The following is a 14429-nucleotide window of genomic DNA, read 5'->3' as shown; positions in this document are numbered from 1 at the left end:
AAATTATCTCCGAATTTGTCATTTGTTCCGTAACCGAAATACAAACCACGCTATTTACATAGGGTGACTCAACCCTTAGGTAGGGTGGTAAGTCCCAGCCTTACTGGCTTTGGCTTTGCCCGGGGACTCAGAATCCGAGTATGTAGTACTCGAGATAAGGAGTCCCTGCACCTCGCAAGTCCCTTGCTCCGCAAGGAACGTGCGGCCTACGTAAGCTTGTGTGTGAAGGAATGAAGTGTGACTCGTCCCAGAAAGTCGACCTGGAATCCTTTAGATGGAATTCTAGGATAGGACGTTCCCAGTACCACCTCGTCAGGGTATGGGGGACGCGACAGTATTATCTTAATACTAAGAACACAAGGAAGCATGGTTTACCTACAGTGGTTTGAGGTCAGCTATGAAGAGAACCCAGGATGCTGCTTTCCCCAAGAGAGGGGAGGATGAAGAAAAGAGTAAGGGCCAGACATACTTTTTCATTCATGCAGACTAAAACTGGGTAACAATGCCCTCAACCTTCTGCTACTTGTCCATTAAGGAGCCTGAGGTTAGACAGGCTGTTGTGCAGCCACCACAGGGCCGATAGAGAACGTATCGAGCCTCCTGTGGGTCACGTCCTGCAGGTAGTGGGCTGTGAAGGTCGTTTGACGCTTCCAGACCCCAGCTTGTAGAACCTGCGTCACTGAGTACTTTCTCTTGAATGCCAGGGACGTAGCGATGCCTCTGACATCGAGTGCTCTAGGGCGACGTGACGGAAGAGGGTCTGGATTCAGGGAATGGTGGATGACCCTACGAATCCATGCTGAGATGGTGTTCTTAGTGACCCTCCTCTTCGTCCTCCCTGTGCTCACAAACAATGCTTGCACTCGAGGACGATCTGCAGCTGTTCTCTTAAGATAGAGCCTCAGACTCCTTACTGGGCAAAGTAGGAGATGGTCTGGGTCATCTGTTACAGAACGGAGACTCGAAATCTGGAAGGAGTCGAATCGTGGGTCCGGAATCCCAGGATTTTGAGTCTTAGCCACAAACTCAGGGACGAACCTGAACGTTACCTCCCCCCATCCCCTTGAATGGGCGACGTCGTACGAGAGACCATGAAGTTCACTGACTCGCTTGGCCGAGGCCAATGCGAGTAGGGACACCGTCTTCCAAGTCAGGTGACGATCAGAAGCCTGGCGTAATGGTTCGAACGGAGGTTTTTAAGAGACCTGAGGACTCGAACCACGTTCTATGGAGGTGGTCTCACTTCCGACTGAGGACAGGTAAGCTCGTAGCTTCGTATGAGTAGAGAAAGTTCCAGCGAGGTGGAAATGTCCATTCCTTTCAGCCTGAAGGCCAAACTTAAGGTTGAGCGAATACACAAGAAACTCCGCTATTGCTGGAATAGTGGCATCCAGGGGAGAGATACCCCTTCCACGACACCAACCACAGAAGACACTCCACTCGCCTGGTAGACCCCTGCGGATGACTTTCGCAGGTGTCGAGACATCCTTTCCGCATCTTGTTGCGAAAAGCCTCTCTGTGAGGAGATGCTGGATAGTCTCCAGGCGTGAAGCCGAAGCGATGCTACGGCTTTGTGGAAGATGTTGCAGTGTGGTTGCTTGAGTAGCTCGTGTTGTGGAGGAAGTTCTCTCGGGAGTTCCGTCAGGAGCTGCAGAAGGTCCGGGAACCACTCTGCATGATGCCATAGCGGAGCTATTAAGGTCATTGACAGGTTGACCGATAGTCTGGTCTTGTTGAGCACCCTTCTCATCAGACAGAACGGTGGGGAGGCGTAAACGTCGATGTTGTCCCACCGTTGTTGGAAGATATCTTGCCAGAGTGCCTTGGGGTCCGGGACTGGGGAACAGTACCGCAGAAGCTTGAATTTCAAGGCTGTCGCGAACAGGTCCACCATCGGGAAACCCCACAAAGTCAGGACTTTGTTGGCTACTAGAGGATCCAAAGACCACTCGGTACTCACTATCTGCGATGCTCTGCTCAGACTGTCGGCGAGCACATTCCTCTTCCCCGGAATGAAGCGAGCCGATAGTGAAATCGAGCGGACTTCGGTCCATCTCACTATCTCTACTGCAAGATGGGATAGCTGTTGTGAAAAGATACCTCCCTGCTTGTTGATGTAAGCCACTACCGTGGTGTTGTCGCTCATCACCACCACGGAGTGACCAGCCAGGGTCTGTTGGAACTGTTGAAGTGCCAAGATATACAGCCTTCATCTCTAGCAGATTTATGTGGAGGTACTTTTCTGATTCTGACCATAGGCCTGAGGTCCTGTGGTTCAGAACGTGCGGCCTCCACCCTTCTTTTGAGGCGTCCGAAAACAGCTTCAAATCCGGGGGGAGGACGAGAAGATCCACTCCCTTTCAAAGGTTTTCGTCAGTCACCCACCACTGAAGGTCTGTCCGTTCCGCAGGACCCATAGGGACCATAATGTCCAGGGAGTCGTGGCCTTGATTCCACTGGGACTTGAGCCGCCATTGCAGGGATCTCATCCTGAGGCGGCCATTTGGAACTAGACGAGCCAAGGAGGAAAGGTGACCTAGAAGACGTAACCACGACTGGGCTGGAAGCTCTTCTCGGCCGAGGAAAGGATCTGCGACCCTCCTCAGCCTTGCTATCCTGTCGTCTGATGGAAAGGCTTTGTGGAGATTGGTATCCAATATCATGCCTAGATATACCAGTCGTTGAGATGGAAGCAGAGAAGACTTCTCGAGATTTACCATGATCCCTAAATCTTGGCAAAGTCCCAGAAGCTTGCCCATGAAGATATCAGGGTGAACACTCTGGTGAATACCTGAGGTGCTGTGAAGAGACCGAAACACAGCACCTTGAACTGGTAGATCTTGTTGTCTAGGCTGAATCTCAAGTACTTCCTGGAAGACGGATGGATTGGGATCTGGAAATACGCGTCCTTCAGATCCAGTGTACACATGAAGTCTTGCGGTCTCACTACAAGTCTGACCGTGTCTGCTGTCTCCATGCTGAACGGAGTTTGTTTGACAAACTTGTTCAGAGCTGAGAGGTCAATGACTGGTCTCCAGCCTCCAGACACCTTCTTTACAAGAAAGAGTCGACTGAAGAAGACTGGGGACCCGTCAACGACCTCCTGGAGAGCATCCTTCTTGAGCATGGTCTCGACTTCTGCCCGTAGGGCTAGCCCCTTTACCGATCCCATGGCATAGGAGCTCAACGACACTGGATTCGCTGTCAGGGGAGGAAGAGATGTTATGAACGGGACGCGATATCCTTGACTGATCACGGAAATCATCCAGGAATCGGCCCCGAGTCGCTACCACCTGAACGCGCAACTTTGTAGGCATCCCCCCCACTGGTGGACATGCAGGGGGATTGCCAATCCTAGCGTTTGCGGCCTCAGCCACTCCCTCTAGGATTCTTGCCTCCCATGGAGGACTTTCTGCCCTTCTTGTCTTTGACAGGAAAGGGCTGCTGCTTGGATACCGTTGTCTTTGCTGCCGCTGCCGGTTTCGTCGACTTGGACTGGCGAGGTTGTTGAGGTGCTGGAGGTTTGTAGGGCTTAGACGTAAGAGCCCTTTGGAGAAGAGAATCATGGTTCGATTTTCTCCACCTCTCAGCTGCCTGTTCCACATCCTTGGGCTCAAACAGACTCTTTCCTAGGATGGAAGAGTGTCTGAGCTTGCAGACATCCACGGCTGGGACCTTCGAGTGGAACCTCTCGGCCACTGCAACACGTCGTTTCAGGATCGAGTTTGCCCACAAGTTCGAAACTTGGTGGGCCAGAAACTCGATGGTGCGTGTGCCCGAGAGGAGGAAGGTCTCCAAGGCTTTCCTGGTGCTCTCCTTGGACAGATCCTCGGATCGCAGTAGGATGCCCAGAGACCCCAGACAGACATCCAGCCACGAAGTGGCCTGCATGGCACACTTTGCGACCTTCTCCTGACTCAGGATCTCTGTTGCCGTGAATGTCACCTGCCGGCTAGTCTCTCAAGAGAGAGACCCCTGGTAAGCTCTTCCACAGAGTGGTGGAGCGGAAGAGCTAAACAAGGCTCCTCCATGATCTCAAAATACCTCCTCTGTTGGACACGAGGAGGTGGGAGGAGCTTGTTGCCAGCAGAGGAATGGCTGGAGGAGGCGAGCTCAGAGAGCTGGCCCTCAACCTTATCCCTGGCACTCTTCACCCCTTGGGACCAAGGCAGAGCGTAACTGGCCTTAGAGGGTTTCCGAGTGCCAAAGACTTGGTCCAGGACCGTATCCTTGCCTTCATGAGGGGCGGTCTCCGGGTCCTTGAACTTGTTGAGATGCCTCATCAGAGTCATGACTTGCCAGAAGGCATGCTCTGACTCATGCTGCTCTCCTCCTGGTGAACTGGCAGCAAAGTCCCCTGTCCCCAAATGCTCTACTTGGGGGGACACGTGGACATTCTCCTAGGGTCTCGCTGGCTCTGGTCGAATTCTGGAGGAAGACTTCGGGATAGTCTTCGAGTCCTTCGGTTCCCTTCTAGGAGGGATGCAGCACTCCAGCAAAGAAGTCTGAGGGCTTTTCTCCGCCCCAACACGGGACGATTCTCCTACTCGCTGTGGGGTTTCTCCCATTGGTGCGGTGAGGTTTCTCCCATTGGTGCGGTGGGAGAAGGTCTCACCTCGGTAGATTCCCCCGAGGATGGAAAGGCTTCGTCCACAGGGGAAGGAGAGAACGTCTGAGGGGGGGAAGGAGCCTTCCTTACGGACTTCGTCGGAGCCAGCTTGACCCTGGGAGAAGTCACCACGATCTCTACTCCTCTCTTCCTCTTCAGTGGGGTCGAAGCTGTCGTTGGTTTGAGACCCAAATCAGCGAAGGCGGGCTTAACAGCCTGGACGACAGCTCTGATAAGGGACCCAAACCACGGCTGCTGACTGACAGACGCAGTGTCAGAGACTCCCGCTGGAGGGAGGGGGATCGGGCGATACTTCGGAGTAGATACCACAGGGCCTGCCTGAAAGGAAAAAAATGAAGATGGGTGCCTAGACCTCTCTGAAGACTTCCCCTCCTCCTGCGAGCGCGCTGTTCTGCGCTTGCGGGGGGGATGTGAAGAAGATGACCTTACTGCTCGCGCTCCTGAGAACTCGCTAGGAAGCTCGCGTTGTGAAACCCGGAGGGAATCGCACTGGCACTCGCGCGACAGAACAATCCCAGGTTCGTGCGCGGGCGAACGTTCGCGCACGTGTGCATGCGCGCGGAGATGAAAGCGCGGGCGAGTGTTGGCGACCAGGAGAATGACGGCGCGCAGGCGAAGGACGGCGCGCAGGCGAGCGACGGTGAGCAGGCGAGCGACGGTAAGCAGGCGAGCGACTGCGCACAGGTGAGGTTGCGCGTGGGCGAGCAGGTGATCTTCTACGAGCTGGCTGGAGGGTGCGCGGGCATGCTGGAGAGTGATGGCGCGCAGGCGATGGAGCGCGTGGGCGCGCAGGAGATCGCTGGCGCGCAGGTGCGCGATCTGGAGAAGACAGATGGGGCGCAGAACCAGCAGGCGTAGAAGCGCGTGAAGGAGACTGCTTGTGGGCGCGTAGTGTCTCGTCCACCTCTTAAAGTGCGCACGGTAGAAGCTGGAACCTGTGCGGGCGAGGGTGACTGCGCACAATGGCGCGCAGGCGAGGGCTGACGAGAGGGCGAGTTCCAAGGGCGCAAGTGATCGTGGGCGAGAAGGAGAAAAATGAGACTTCTTGCCTAAGCCCAGATCAGGAGATCGTGGGCGCGCAGGCGAGCGATGGCGCGCAGGAGAAGTTCACTGACAAGCTGGCGATCGTGGGCACGTCTCAGGAACGGGGTGCGCAGATGTGCGCTGGCGTACAGGAGATCGCCGACGCGCAGGTGAGCGCTGGCGAGCAGGAGAGCGCTGACGAGTCGACTCTGCCACAGGAGATCGCTGGCGCGTTGTTTCTGGAGCAGGATGGTCCTCAGCAACAGCAGGAACAGGAGCGCGCTTGCGCGCCACTCGCGCAGGAGACCGTGGGGGCACAGGTGAAACCTGGCACTTAAGGGACTTGCTCACATTGTGAGACAAGCCCTTTTGCCCCGAAGGGACCGGTGCCCGTTGGATAACGGGGTGCGTGGGCGCCCACTGTGCATCAGCGTCCAGGAACGGCGAAGGAAGATCAGCAGGTCTGGCAGGCTTAGGAGATCACGAATGATCTGCAGAGAGGCCCAGTGATGTGGCTGCAACGGTCAACTCACGTCGAGGAGGATCCTCTGCGAGGGCGAGGAGCCGAAGAGGCGCCTCCTAACTCCCTTGTGGGGAGAAGGAAGCCCTGGGAGCAGGAACACCCTCGTCGGTCCTCCGAAGAGGAGTCTCTGTCAGTGAACTACCCCGAGGGGGAGAATCACCAGCAGGAGAGATCGATGGACTCAGCTCCTCCCTCGAAGGATGTTCGGAGGGGGGAACTGAGCCTTCAGCAACATCAGCACCCAAGGCAGAGGTTTGACCCAACCCGTCGGAAGCCTCTGCCACAACAATGTCAACGATAGACAGAAGGTCTACCTCCGCTAACATCGGCGATTGTTTGACAGCTGCGCCCAACTGGATCAAGTCAAACAGGGCTTCCCTGGAGGGCGAACCCTTAAGCCCCAAGGAAGCCCAAAGCTACACCAAATCATCATTATACACAGGATTAGAAATATCCTCCCCCGGAGGAGGAGGAGGAGCTGCCTCGCTATGGGAGGCAACTCCCTCTCCCGAACCCCGAGGTCGGTCAACAAAAGAACGGCCTACGCTACCACTCGACGGCCTCTCACGAGAGATCGATCGAGTCGGAGCTTCGGGCAACAGAAGAAGAGTCCCTGGAATTTTCCTTCTTCAAGGCAGCCCTTCCGCATGATAAAGAGAGAGGCCGACTTCCAAGCACACAACTGAAAGAAAAAGCAAAAAAGCTTAAGGCTGTCAATGTGCGAGGGTGAGAGCAGACACGTCTGACCATCACCCGAGCCAAAAGCGAAGTGAATTAGTTCACCGGTGTGTAAGGGGGGAGGGGTAGCTAGCTACCCCTCCCCTACCCCCTCGCTAACTAGCGAGAGGGTAGTTAACCCTCGTTAAAAATCTAATGGCTCGTCATTCAGCTACGCCGAAAGTAATACCCTATGTAAATAGCGTGGTTTGTATTTCGATTACGGAACAAATGTACGTTCAAGGGAGATGAATTCCTACGTGTGTGCTGGATTCAATGCATAAACCTGGCCACTTTGAAGTGGATCCCTCTGATTCTGCCGATGGCGAGAAAACCATTGGAAACACAAGAAGCCCCGTTTGTGATACACAAACAAGAACCCTAAGAGCGAGGGGCACTGAGCTTTGCACTAGCGTATTATCCCCGTAGCCTAAGAAGGGTATATTCTTAGGGTCCCAGAAAGAGCAAGCCATAATTCCATCAACTCTACAGAGCCTAACAAAGTAGAGCCCCGAGTGAGGAAAGACTATCTATGCCTCCTAGGAAAGCGTGCTCTCTTGAGCAGCTCCCTCTCAGGTCTAGGATGGAGCAGGCTTATAGTGAGAGACTAGTGAACATCAGGCAGCAAAATGGACAGCAAGCAAAAACGAGCTACTGTCGTAAAGGTCAACGAACGACTAGCTGTTGAACATAAAAACAGCAAACAGTGCTATAGATAAGCAACCGGGGATTGTGTAGCCATTGAAAAACAGCGATTGGTAGCTGACATCAGAGATCTAGAAAATCCAAGATCTACCGAATCGGTCGGGATCTGTTTGCTTGAGACTGTGCTCATGGAAACGAGAGCCTCGTTCTAGGTATCGAAACGTGACACGTGAGCTCGTGAGAGTCCCGTGAGCGTTTCGCATGAGAGCGTGAGCATCTTGCTCCTGAGCATGAGCGCCTCTTGCTTACGAGTGCGAGCATCTCACACAAGAGCATGAGCATCTCGTATGAGAGCGTGAACGTCATACCTAAGAGCTTGAGCGTCCTAAGAGTCTTGCTCAAGAGCTCAAGCATTTTGCCCGAAAGCATGAGCATCTCGCTGAAGAGCACAAGTGTCTCGCCCAAAAGTATGAGCCTCTCGCTTGAGTGTGTGCCACAAAAAAGCATGATGAGCATCTTATTCCCGATTGTGAACGCGATCGTCTGGCTCATGATCGTAAGCATCGAGAGCTTGTGCGTGACTAGATTGTGATCATAAGCATCTAACTCGTGATCGTGAGAATGTATGATCATGAACTTCTTATGATTGTGAGCATAAAGTTCATAATCATGAGCGTCAGCTCGTATTTAGTGTCTGGCTTGTACCCGTTATCATAAGCGTCTTTCTCGTTCTCACGACTGTGAGCGTCGATCTTGTGATTGCGAGCCTGGGATACAGGCTCATCGCCGTGATCGCGAGCGTCTCGTTCGTATTCACAGGAGCGTAGCTCGTGATCTTTGCTACAAGACGCTCGTGATCATGATCACAAGAGTTTTGGTCATGACCATGAAAGTGCAACTCGTGATCGAGAGCATGAGAGCGTCGAGACCTTGATCACGGTTGCAAGTGTCTCGTTCGCGACTGCGAGCGAGTAACTTACGACCGCGAGTGTCTCTAACCTGATCACGAGTGTCTAGCTCGTGATCATGGCCACAAGACGCTTGTGATCGTAATCATGGGTGTCCTGCTTAAGCATGCAACTCAAGATCGTGAGCAAGATCATAAGCATGAGCACAATCGCGAGAATCCAGGTAGTGATCATGAGTGTTTAGCTCATAATCGCGACTACAGGACACTCGGGATCACAGTCATGAGCGTCATGATCGCGGTTAGGAAAGCGTGTAACCCATGCTCTTGAGCGTGATCGGGAGCATCTTGCTTGCTGCGATCATGTGAATGTTATTATCACTTGAGCATTCTCAAGGGTTGTAAAGATTGACGTCACAATCATGGTCACGAGCGTCTCGCTCGCAACCATAAGCGTGTAATTCACGCTTATTATTGATTACTAAGCTACAACCCTAGTTGGAAAAGCAGAATACTATAAGCCCAGGGAAAATAGCCCAGTGAGGAAAGGAAACCAGGAAAAAAAATATTTTAAGATTAATGTTAAAATAAAAATTTCCTATATAAAATATAAAAACTTTAACAAAACAAGAGGAAGAGAAATAAGATAGAATAGTGTGCCCAAGTGTACCCTCAAGCAAGAGAACTCTAACCCAAGATAGTGGAAGACCATGGTGCAGAGGTTACGGCACTACCCAAGACTAGAAAACAATGGTTTGATTTTGGAGTGTCCTTCTCCTAGAAGAGCTGCTTACCATAGCTTAAGTCTCTCTTCTACCCTTACCAAGAGGAAAGTAGCCACTGAACAATTACAGTGCAGTAGTTAACCCCTTTGGTGAAGAAGAATTGTTTATTAATCTCAGTGTTGTCAGGGGACAGAGAAGAATATGTAAAGAATAGGCCAGACTATTCGGCGTATGTGTAGGCAAAGGGAAAGTGAACCGTAACCAGAAAGGATCCAATGTAGTACTGTCTGGCCAGTCAAAAGACCCCATAACTCTCTAGCGCTAGTATCTCAACGGGTGGCTGGTGCCCTGGCCAACCTACTACCTACTGTACTACCTATCGCTCGGGATCACTTGAACATTCACAAGAGTTTTAGAGACTCACGTCACTATCATGGTCACAAGTCTCTCATTAGTGACCATGTACTGTAACTCATGCTCGTGAGCGCGAGCGCGCTTCCGGGCATCTTGCCCGTGATCGCAAGCGTCCACAAAAATTGAGAAGAGACTAATCACAATCATGGCCACGAGCGTCTCACTCGTGACTGAGAGTGTAACTCACGATCGTGATTGTCTCGCTCGCGATCATGCGTGTTTAGCTCAAGGGTTGAGTAAAGACTAGTGTCGTAATCGTAGTCACGAGTGTCTCACTCACGATCGTAAGCGTGAGCGCTAACGTGAGCAGAGACTAAGATCGTCATGAGCCCGTGGCTGTCAATGTATAACTCACGTGTGTAAAGACTTTCCCTCGGAAGGGGAATATCTTACACCTGGAGGCAAACCTCCGAGCAGCAATCTGCTGCCCTGCAACGAGTCCTATCTCAAATGAAAGTTAACAAAGTGTTTCTAGAGAGAAAGTCAAGGTTTATTTTTGAGTGGACCCCGAAGGAATTTCCCTTTTGGGAATCCAGCCAAAGTAATCGCATGAAGTGAAAACCGAGCAGGAGTTCGTCTTCAAGAAGAACGTTGAGATTGCGATAACCAACAATCCCGAGATCGTAGCGATCTCTGTGGTGATCATTGATCATCACAAAAAACGCCCTAATGTGTGTCTTAACATCCGATTGTTGCAAACGACAATCTGACCAACCAGGAAGACAAGGTGATGAGTCTCGCGCCTGCGATCATTAAACAGAATAAATTCTGAACTTGTCATTGGATTGTTGCCAACAACATCCTGACCGACAAGGAAGACGAGGGGATGAGTCTCACCCCTGCAATCACTGAACAGAATAAATTCTGAACTCATCATTGGATTGTCGCGAATGACATCCTAACAGATCAGGAAGACGAGGTGATGAGTCTCGCTCCTGCGATCATTAAACTGAAGGAAAGTCCGACGACCTGGCGATTGTCAAACACTCCGTGGGTTACAATCGTCATTGATCTCACAATTCTCAAAAGGCGGAGCTGCATACAAGGGGCTGAAACATTGCCTGTAGGGAGAGAAAAAAATTGCATAATGTTGGGAGACGACGAGATCGGCAGAAGAGAAGAAAACTCGTAGTCAGCAGAAGACGAAGGAAGGGCGAACGGGAGGTAGACTTAGTCGACATTTGTGCTGTTAGCAGCAGCTACAGTCACCAACCTCGCAACCCGATGTCATCATGAAGCGTTGAGGAGGCCAAAAAAAAAAAAAAGAGAATTAAATTACAAATTCCTCCCCTCCATGAAGGAAGAAAAAACCCCTTCGAGGAATAGTCAGCGCCAAGGAATCCTTCCAATAACTCGCAGAACAAACATCGACATCCGAAACCACTACCTCACACTTAAAATCTAATGGCTGCCTTCCAGCTTTCGCCGAAGTAATATCCATTATATATAGTGGAAGGTTTGTTAGTATGGGAACAACTAGCCTTGTAATAGCTCACAGAAAATGCACTGGACAAGCCTCTTAGTTTGGCCTTTCTAACTTAACCATGAAACTGCCAGAAATCTTGATCATTACGTAAATGTACGGCCTGAAACACTTTGCAAACTATTTCTAGAAGAAGCAATACGGGATCATACGTAATTAAAAAATTATTTGTTGGCGTCATCAGGGATATATTTACATGTTCTCCTTCTGGGTAGCCATGGCTTACATGTTCCCCTGCTGGGTAGCCACAGCTTGGCTAAGGATTTCTCAATTGAAAATCAACATCTGAAGTGCATTGTTTAATGAATATTAAGAAAAACCAGTCAAGGGGAGTGATCAAAATATATCTGGATTCTGACTGACCAATTTAAAGTAAAAATCATAAAATCGGGAGAGAATAGCATTAGGAACTGTTGCGGCTGTTAAACAAGCCGTGAACAAACTACAGTATTCATTAACCAAAGAGTGCGCCCGAATTTAATAGCCAATAGTAATGCATTTGGAGAAGGTCCTATGTTTCCATTGGTGCTCAGAGCTCAGTTCTTGAAATTACTGCGCATTTAGGCAAAAATTCTCACAGTGTCAACAGTGTGCAATGGGAAGGAGTCAAGTAGGCTGGGAACAAACATACGAACGTATGAGAGCTTCTCTTTATGACACTGTGAAGATGAACAAATAATTGAAAATTCCCTACTTATTGTAATTTGACTACTGTATTACTTTCTCTCTTCTTCTGCATTTGCGCGGTTAACGTATTGAGAAGTCTTTAGTTTTCACGTGTTTTACCCAAGATAAATTTAAATTAAAACATTGTTTTTACGTGTTTTACCCAAGATAAATCTAAATTAAAACAAGAGAAGGGAGTGGAAATTCACACAAAATTTAACTGAATTAAGTTCTAAACATTTAAACTTTTACTGGACAAATAGTTTTACAATGTAAAAATAATGCAAGTTGAGTAATGTTAATAAGGCATTTGTGAAGAGGTTTATACAGCCGCTTAAGAGGACTACAGCAAACCACATACAGTACAAGTATGTATATTGAAATATATGGTAATTCTATACAATAGGTTTTGTTTGATATATAACGCTAAGCGGCATTGGGTCCAGAAGTGATTTAAAAATCAAAATTAAATTTGACCCGCTTGAAAAAAAAAAAAAAACCAAGTCCCTCGACTTCCTAACTCTCAAATTCCTCTTCAAACTGAGCTCTCGTTTGTTCCTTTGTATGTTAAAAACATAGACTATGTCATTATGCATCATCGACTGTATTCTACGTAGCAAGACGTCACCCAAACGTCATAGTTCTTAACCAATGATGATTATCCACATTTTCCTTGGGATTAACAAAACTAGAATCACGCGACTTGAATACCCAATCAGGTGACAGTTTTACTAGGAAACACTGTTCCCAACTTTACACACAATCCCCCCCCCCCGTTAGGTAAGGGGACAGCTACTACATTAGGTTAGGTTAGGTAGTTTGTTTCGGTTAGCTGGGGGCCTTTCTTATGGCTAATTCTACTTGTGCCATTATTCGTATGATAAAAGAGGTTCTTTGATTCATCCCCCACCCAAAAACACCGGTTTCCCACCGAGGGTCGCCAAAGATTGGAAGATTTAACAAATAGGGTAAAAATGGTAAAGTTTTACTGTATTACAGATTCTCATTTCGAACAGAAAATAAATATGTTTTCCTGTAGTAAATAACGTGATTGGACAGAATTTGACCTTTATTTCAACCGTAAACAAACAGAACAACCAGTTCGACTAACTTTAGGTAGACGAACTAAGTTGCTGTTATTACGACCGAAATGAAGGTGAAAAAGAAAAAAGTAGTTTTATCCTAGGTTACATTGCCCTGTAATACAGTACAATAATACCGTAAAGGTACTGTTCCTCTTCAAAAAACAGGGTCAAATCAATCAGAAAAAAAAAATTAAAAATCATTTGTGGCTGAGCTATTGTACAGAATTACCACAAAATATAATAAACAATTGGTGATAAGTAAAGATTAAGTATTTGGCAAAATTCTAAACTGAGAAAATATTACAAAACCATGTTTTCCACACACAGTATCTGCGATCAACATTTTAACCTGTAAAGTTGCCCTTCAGAAGCAAGTATGGCCTAGCCTACCATGAAAATTCGATTAAAACTACCACATTCCTGCAGTTTTCAATTTTGGTCATTCTGCTCGTTATCAAAGAAAGCTTTATAAAATCTTATCTCACTACGATAAAAATATGATTACCTTAACCAAAATCCTTGTAAATATTACATCAACATGGCCAATAACAAGTATCAACCAGGCAGCCGCAAAAAGTCATGTTGGGAATCACTCGGCCTCGGAATAGAGAGCGACGGTGCCAGTGGTCACGTGTAGTCTATGACAATGACATTGACATGGACTTGTTAAATGTTAACACTGCGAGTTTTCGTATTCTTTTTTCTATTCATTCTTACGCCAGTTCGTCACTTCGAAGTTGGTTCTTTCAAAAATTTTCTCTTTTAATAGATAAAAAAATATTACTTAATAATTTAGGAGACACATTCCCTATTTTCTTAACTGTAAATAATCAATAATTCATACACTAGAATATAGATGAACATATAATCACCAAGTACACTCCATAGATATACTACTTAGGCTATGACAAGATGGAATATCTTACTCCATCTTGGGCTATAGTCCATTCCATGATAGATATTATATGATATCTAAGTAGTACATTCATTGTCTAATTTTGTCCATGTTTTGCAAACAAGGTCGTTTCATTACACAAACTAAAATAACTACATCTCGCTATTTAATATGAGTATTTAACGATATTATATATCTTTACCATTGCCCAATGATAAATAAGAAAAGTAGGCTACACCAGGAGTCATGTTTTACATGTTTATAGAAAACTGGCGTTAGCATTGGGAGATTTTATGCTCACTGCTACAAAAAATAAACAATTTGAAGAAAATGTTCCCGTTAAGGCACGGCACAAGTGGTGAATTGCTCTACATTGAATGACAACTCATAAATATTCCTAACAGTCGATCTAGGATCAATCTTGTCGAATGCGTGTAAACGGGTGAGGCAGGGAAAACCGAGAATACATATCCCAGGGGGAAAATAATACAATAATCCCAGAATCTAAGCTGAACCATCTATAATATCAACCGCATCATATACTGAGTATTACTGACGCAGAAAGTTCGTTAGTCGTGCTTCGAACCTCTTCACACACATTGTAGACTGTGCTAATCACATTTGTCTTCCATGTAGGTTATTCTCGCTTTCTCTATCTGGTCCATCCTACAAACAGTTTCAAACGATCCCCTCCTTTCTCCCCTGAATCTCCTCGA

General features: G+C 48.1%; 1 long non-coding RNA gene across 1 annotated transcript in view; it reads right to left on the bottom strand.

Annotated features, from left to right (window-relative positions):
• The window catches only part of LOC137631603 (uncharacterized), a 63756-nt gene extending 50279 nt beyond the window's left edge, over nt 1–13477 (bottom strand). The window contains exon 1 of the long non-coding RNA XR_011041919.1: nt 13324–13477. This is a non-coding gene — a long non-coding RNA (uncharacterized lncRNA). The remainder of the gene's footprint in view (nt 1–13323) is intronic.
• Between the last annotated feature and the right edge of the window lie 952 nt (nt 13478–14429).

The sequence above is a fragment of the Palaemon carinicauda genome, chromosome 40, assembly GCF_036898095.1.
Source record: "Palaemon carinicauda isolate YSFRI2023 chromosome 40, ASM3689809v2, whole genome shotgun sequence".
Classification (NCBI taxonomy): Eukaryota; Metazoa; Arthropoda; class Malacostraca; order Decapoda; family Palaemonidae; genus Palaemon; species Palaemon carinicauda.
The sequence above is the reverse complement of the archived record's forward strand: the minus strand, read 5'-3'. Positions and strand labels throughout refer to the sequence as shown.